General features: G+C 45.0%; 1 protein-coding gene across 2 annotated transcripts in view; it reads right to left on the bottom strand.

Annotated features, from left to right (window-relative positions):
* The window catches only part of Glcci1 (glucocorticoid induced 1), an 83,532-nt gene that overhangs the window by 68,605 nt on the left and 7,587 nt on the right, over window positions 1-7,340 (bottom strand). The gene's annotated exons all lie outside the window — the stretch shown is intronic.

Below are 7,340 nucleotides of genomic sequence, written 5' to 3'. Positions count from 1 at the left end.
GGGCGAGCGCGCGAGCGTGTGAGAGCCGGCGCCGCGGTGCGTGCGATGTGTACGGGGGAGGGGAGGCGAGGGGCGGAGCCGCGGGGCTCCCTTTCCGACGCGCACCCCGCCGCCGAGGGGGAGGGGACGCCGCGACGGCCAACGTCCAACGGCCCCAACCGCCCGGCGGTGCTCGGCGGGGCGCTCACGGCCCGGCCCGCGTCGAACCCATGGCCGCCGCCGCCGCCCCGGGCATCGCGCTGACAGGGCACTCGCCGGGTTCCCGCGGCTCCTCAGCCCCCGCAGGGGATCGCCCGCGCGAGAGGACCCGGCGGCCGCGGGTGGCGCCGCGACTCTGGCCTCCGAGGAGAGAAAAGGGCCTCGAGGCGCCTCCTCGCGCTGCGCGAAGCCTGCGCCACCGCAAACGCCGCTGCCGCTGCCGCCGCCGCCACCGCCACCGCCACCTCGACCCGCTTCCCACTCGGAATGGCAACTAATCCTGGGCTGGCGCCCCGCCCCCGGCCCCGCCTCCGGGCGGTCCGGACCCGGCTCCTGCCGCTGCGAGCGCCCCGATTGGCCGCGCTAACCTTCCCCCCAGGATTCCAGGCATTGGCTGTGCAGGCGGAATGAGAGGAGAGCTGGCCAATGACAGTACGGCGTTTCCGCTCTAGGGGCGGGGCGTGGGCGTGGACGCGAGAGGCGGGGTGGTGCGCCGGAGGAGGGACCGCAGAGTTGACAGCCTTTGAGGTGAGACTAGAAAAGTGGGTCCCTGGGTGTCCTGCGCGTGCTCCGACGCCCACAGACACGCGCACGCCGCGATAAGCAGGTTGTAAGAGCTCCACCCTCCCCGTGCCGTCCACAACCTGAGGCTGAGGACGCTGAAGGCAAACACACCTGCATCCGGTGTGATGCGTTGGTTTCAACTGAAGAAAGGATCCCTCACCCCTTTACGAATCAGAGTAACTTCGGGAGTAATATCTGGAAGCTAGACTGAACAAAAATGCACGTGCCATTGCAAATGGCTGTTTGTAGTTACAAACTGGTGTGGCGAGCATCAGATTCTGAACCGTAGACGTCAGTAAGAAATTTTACATAATCACATTCATTAATGCAGGGCACCCAGTTGGCTATCCAGGAGCAGATGGTCTCTTGGAAGGAAAAAAAAATACCTGGCATAATATAACAATTCATTGTGGTAATTTCCTGGGGGGGAGGGGTTGTTTTATTTTTCTGCAAGGAAACTGAGAAGTACAAAGATTTTACATGGGCGTAAGAAAGTGTATAAAACCCTAATTAGGTATAATTAAGGGTCTACATCAAACACCTACTATAAATTCCCGTGAGGGGAAAAAAAAGATTTTAAAAATTAAGAAGAGGGATGTCTGATTGGTTTACTCTAGTGTCTGCTCACACTGACAAGTTTCCTCTGATTCCAGGCACTAAATGGGTCAGTTTCACTCACAGGAGCCAACTTTCTGTGCTTCCTGTGTGCTCAAACAAAAAGCACACTAAATTCTTTTTTGAGAAAAAAAAATCGATGATGTCTAATCAAAGTGCAAAAATAGTATCTAGTACCATATTCCACTAGATTAGTAATCGCCCCACGCTTTATGACACATTAAAATACCAGCTAACATTTACTAAACATTTACCACGTGCCAGTCCCTGTTCTAAGGACATTACTATGTGTTAACTCATCCATTCTTCATATGACCCACAAGGTATGTACTATTATTACCCCACTGTTTTCCCAGCTGGGGCACAAAGACACTAAATGTCTTGTCTGAGATTACTCAGCTAGTAAGTGGGAAGCCGAGAGTTGCCTAGAGGCCCCGAATCAGGCTGAGGAAGCCCTGTGCTTTAGTGTCCCACAACATAAAATGTCTGATGTGGGCACGCACGATTAATAGGATTTACAGTAGACCACAATGCCACCTGTTAAATAAATTCCCAAACAAAGAGATATTTGTTTTGTTTTGTTTTTTGAGACAGAGTTTCTCTGGGTCTGTATCCCTGACTGTCCTGGAACTCGCTTTGTAGACCAGGGTGACTTCAAACTCAGAGGTCTGCCTACCTCTGCCTCTGCCTCTGCCTCCCTCCTGAGTACTTGGATTAAAGGTATGCACTACCACCACCCAGCTCAAAAGAGATTTTATAATCAAAAGCCAGCTCCCTGTTTTTACTTTCTTGAACAACATATATTTTAATTATATAGAGAACAAAATGACTCTTTGAAATTTGACATAATTGACCTATTATATAGTTTTTCCATCTAAAAATTAATGGATCCCTATTAAGAAGTTATAATCTTTCATGATTGGTGTTTTCTTTTTCAGACTAGCAAAAAAAAGCTATTATACCAAGTTCATATTAAAATTTATAGCTTTCAAAAAATACTGGCAAATATCTAAGTTGATGATTTGATTACAGCATAGTTTCATTATAGAAATATCATCTCTGGTAACTCCTAAATCTGAGCTTGAAACAACCTCAACACATTACATTATTATAATTCTAAATTCATGCTAAGCCACAGTTGGCCATGATCAATACTTCATTTGGTTCTAAAACAATATAGCTGGCCTAATTTTAGGTTTCCTGTCCATCTAATGTAACAAACTTCAATTGGATCTAAACTCTAAATGAACTGCAGAGAGAATTTGTATGACTTTTTAAATGGTCTTCTGTTAATATCTGAGGTGAAAATTGACCCCTGAGCCTTGCATAGGCTGGGTAAATGCTGTGCCACTGAGCTCCATCCCCAGGTACTATCTGGTGTGGGAGTTCCCTCTGTGTGCTGTGATTACCATTAATAAATAAAGAATGGCTTGGCCTCTTGATAGGGCAGAACTTAGGTAGGTGGGGGAAACTAAGCTGAATGCTAGGAGGAAGAAGGACGGAGTCAGAGAGACACCATGAAGCCACCACTGGAGATAGATGTGGTGAAAATTTGCTGGTAGGCCACGACCTCATGGTGATAGACAGATAAATTAATATGTAAGTGTTAGCTAATAAGAAGCTAGAGCTAATGGACCAAACAGTGATTTGATTAATACAGTTTCTGTGTGATTATTTCTGGGCTAAGCAGCTGGGAACTAACTAGCAGCCTCCCTCCAACAAATCTGATCTTACAATGGTAATTTCAGTTGCTGGTAACTCACCATGACCTCTTGAGAACTCCAATCTCTTTGTCTTTATTTAAGATACCATGGTTTCCTTTTAAAGCTTTATTTTTATGAACCAAGGAGTGCCAGTCACCCCTGAGGAATTCAAGTGATCAAGAGTAAATGTAGCACCTGCATTCAAGGGTCTGTTAGTTAAATACTTGGTGCTTTGTTCTTATTGAAGGTGCTAATGAAAGCCAAGAGAACACAGAAGCATAAGGAAAAGATTCTTAGGAAATTTAAAGCCTGTAGCCACAGTGTGGGTTGCAGGATTTGAAGCCTATTGTTGTATTACTTTTTGAGCTGTGGCATAGAAGGGCCCACTGCAGTTTCCCTGTTTGTTGAATGCGAGTGTAATAACCTCTGAAACTTTTGCATAATGCTTAATGTTAGTTATGCATCTGTTACAACACTGCGCTGTCTTGAAGGAGTGAAAGCACAAGTTGGTGACATTAGACAAACCTCTTCTGACAAACCTGACCACGCGAGTGTGATTCCCCAGAACCCACAGGATAAAAGGAGAGATCCAACATGCCTAAGTTATCTTCTGACTTACACACACACACACACACACACACACACACACACAGAGTCACCACCTGCACTACAACCACCACCACACCACATACACTGTGGCACACACACAACCCTCCATCCAAACTAAATAAGCGTAATAAAAATTATAAGACAAAACACCTCTTTTCTTAGGCTTAATGCTTTAGGTGTCTGTGCAACAACAGTTTGCAAATCTCAGGACCATGCATACACTTACTTACTGCAGGAGAAAGCAGAAAGTCTCTGACTACCTGAGATTACCAATACTGCCCTTCACAGTGAGAGAACAAGTTAAAAAAATTGTGCAGCCCATAGAGCTGAACCACCGAAATCATCTGCCGTGTTTCTCAGGCTTAGTATCATCCATAGTTTGAATAAATTTGTTCCCCAGAAGTCATGCTGAAATTTATCCCCCCTGTAAGATATTAAGAAGGTGGAAATTCAGAGCTGGAGAGATGGCCCAGCTGTTAAGAGCGCTGGCTGCTTTTCTAGAGGATCCAGATTCAATTTCCAGCACCAACATGATGGCTCACAATTATCTGTAACCATCACCCTATTCTGGGTCTCTGAGGGCACCCGGCACACACATGCTACACAGCTAAACATGCAGGAAATCACCTATACTCACAAAATTAAAATTTTAGAAGTTGTTGTTTAGCTATTTTGATGTTTTTAAAGTACGTGGAAAACTTGAGCCAGGGAGCTAACTCCACAGATAAGGAAGCTTGGACAACAGATCTCAGAGCCAGACTTCAGTCAAAGAACCCCCCTGGTGAAAAGAGAGAACCAGCTCCTAACAACTGTCTTGTGCGCACCATGACATGTACAATGTACACTGGGCGCACACTCTCTCTCTCTCTCTCTCTCTCTCTCTCTCTCTCTCTATATATATATATATATATATATATATATATATATAGATAGATAGATAGATAGATAGATAGATATATAGATAGATATATAGATAGATATATAGATAGATATTGGCTTAAGAGATGGGGCCTTTAGAAGATGATTAGGATGCAAGAAGGACATTAGGGTGGAGCCTCTATGATTCAATCTGGTGGACTTCTAAGTAGAAGAGGAAGAGAGACTAGACATACAAATACACAGGCTTCCTGTCTCTTGGTCTACAGTGTCTTACATCACCAAAGGACACTGCCAACAAGAAGAGTAGCATCAGAAGAACCACCCTTCCCCAATTTTATACTTCCTGAACAACTATCCAGCTGAGACAATTTGCCAAATAAGCTGCTTCGGGGACTTTGTTATAGCAATGGAAAACAGGCTAATACAGCCAGCATTCAGGGCTCACCCCAGTCGGAGTGGCAATCCAAGCAGTGGAGATTAACAATGAGGTCATGGCGGGCTGGGGTGGGGGGGAGGGGAAACACTGAACAGATCCGCACTGACGTTCACCTTAAGCTGATTACGTTCTCTTGTAGTGGATCCCTAACCCCAGCAACAAAGCCATGCCTGGTTTGTATGCCCGGCATATGGGTAAAGAAAAACTCTGCACTGCTCGCGACAGCCCAGCTTTAGACTGGTGTCGCCGTCCTATAAATGCCCTTCTTTACACTTGCCATGTTCCTCCCTCATTTGTAACAGCTCGCCCTCAAATATCGCCACCCTCCTGGCTACCCTCTCAAAAATTGCAAGCACCCTTTGTGCTTCCTCCGCTCCCTTATATTTCCCTGATGTACCTATCATCATCCAAACCATTATATAATAAGTTTTGCTGTGTCTACAATAAAAGAGTCGTGAAGATTGATCAGATTTACAACTGCCCAGTCTCTACAATGCTTAGGATATGACAGATGACAATAAATGCTTGTTCAATGGTGATCAGAAAGTGGCAAAAATTTAGTCACCGTTTGTCTCATGAACTAAAAATTGCACTTTTCAAAAGGTAGTTGAAACTTACCGGAAAAAGAAAGAACAGAATTGCCAGAGGACAGCTGAGGAAGATTGGTTAATGCATGACATCTGCTGAATGGTAGGTGCCCTGCCTTATTTTATAATAGCTATTCCCCAGAGCTTGTGTAAGGGAACTGAAAAATATTTAACTCTCTAGCAGAGACCATCACCTGTAAGTTAGGAAAATTTTGTTTTGCTGCTAAATGAAATTCAGAAGAAATAATAGAAACCAGAATATATTTTATTTTTAGCTGGTAGTGTGACAAAATTCACAAGTGGACAATGGCCCTACAGGGAACCACAGGATTTTAGCTTTAAACCCCGATGGCAACTCTGGCTGCCAAGAGTGAAGTCAATGGCGCATCCCAGAGGCCATATGACAGAAATAACCCAAGACGGGGCAAAGACGTCAATGTTCTCTTCTGTAACACTGCTTTTGTTTAATCCCCAAAGGCGGGGTCTGTAATATATTAGAGCAGTGGTAGTCATGGGAAAGAAATGTGTTTTATTATATTTTAGATGACTGTATAAGGATTAACATGTGCCTCTAAACTAATTTCTTCATCTATCAATGACTTTTTTATAACCCAAGTGAGTGTGTTGAAGATTGTTCTTAAAATGCAGGCAAAGGCGAGAGAATTAGCTCCTCGGTTAAGAGCACTTGTTGCTCTTCCAGAGAATTGCAGGTTCAATTCCCAGAGCCCCCATGGCAGGCTCACAACTAACTAGAATTCCAGTCCCAGGGGATCCAATGCCATCCTGTCAGCTCCATGTGTACCAGGCATACACATCATACACAAACATATATTCAGGCAAAACATCATGTAACAGTACTTGATTAATGAAGTTTCTTTATTATTTTGATCTTTGGTAGTATGCAGTTTTCACAGTGCCTACTTAGCATAGCATTCTATTTAAAAGGTCTACGCTCATATATCTAATAAGCATGTAAGAAGACTTAGTAGCAATAACAGCACAGCAAGCCATAATAACTCTTCATGAAGTTATTCATTAAATATCCTTGAAGTGTCTGAACTGTCTTCTACAGACCGCAGACTATACCCATTCTCACACTTTGGTAAGGTGTGATCTATTTAGGAGCAAAAGGATATGCCTCCAAAATAACAGAGATACAAATAAAGTATCCTTGAAACCATGGGAATGAGAAATTCCCTTTTATGGGAAAGTGTTAAGAAGTGCATAAAAAGTCATAGAGTAAGGAATGCATGGGGCCTTTGAGAAGACTGACTGTAGTGTGCCTTGGCTGATTGTCAATGAAAGATAATGCTGCACCAGGGGGACGTCTAGCTGCCAAGGAAGGCGTGCACTTTACTGAGCATGCAGTGAGGAACTGCTGGAAATTCTTGAACAGGTGCAAAAGCATGAGTGGAGAAGACGAATGTATGAATGGTTTTCAGTACGGATGGAGACTGACAGCTGGAAGATAATGGAGGGGGCTTGGAGGATGCTCTGTTTTGAGCAGTGGGCTCAATGGGGAGAAAGGCAGAGGGCATGGGGATGTGCAAGGATTCAAGTGGTCTTTCTTGGCTGATGATCCTCTGAACCTTCAAGTTCGGATGCCCAAGAAGACAGTGATGCCTTCAACAGGAGCGTGCAGCCAACACAAGGAAGGGGTTGGGGAAAAGAGGAGTCCAGCTATTAATTCAAAGCCCAGAGGATATTAAGTGAGAGGTTTTCCTCCTTATCCCCCTCCTCCCCCTCCTC

The sequence above is a fragment of the Microtus ochrogaster genome, linkage group LG10, assembly GCF_000317375.1.
Source record: "Microtus ochrogaster isolate Prairie Vole_2 linkage group LG10, MicOch1.0, whole genome shotgun sequence".
NCBI lineage: Eukaryota > Metazoa > Chordata > Mammalia > Rodentia > Cricetidae > Microtus > Microtus ochrogaster.
The sequence above is the reverse complement of the archived record's forward strand: the minus strand, read 5'-3'. Positions and strand labels throughout refer to the sequence as shown.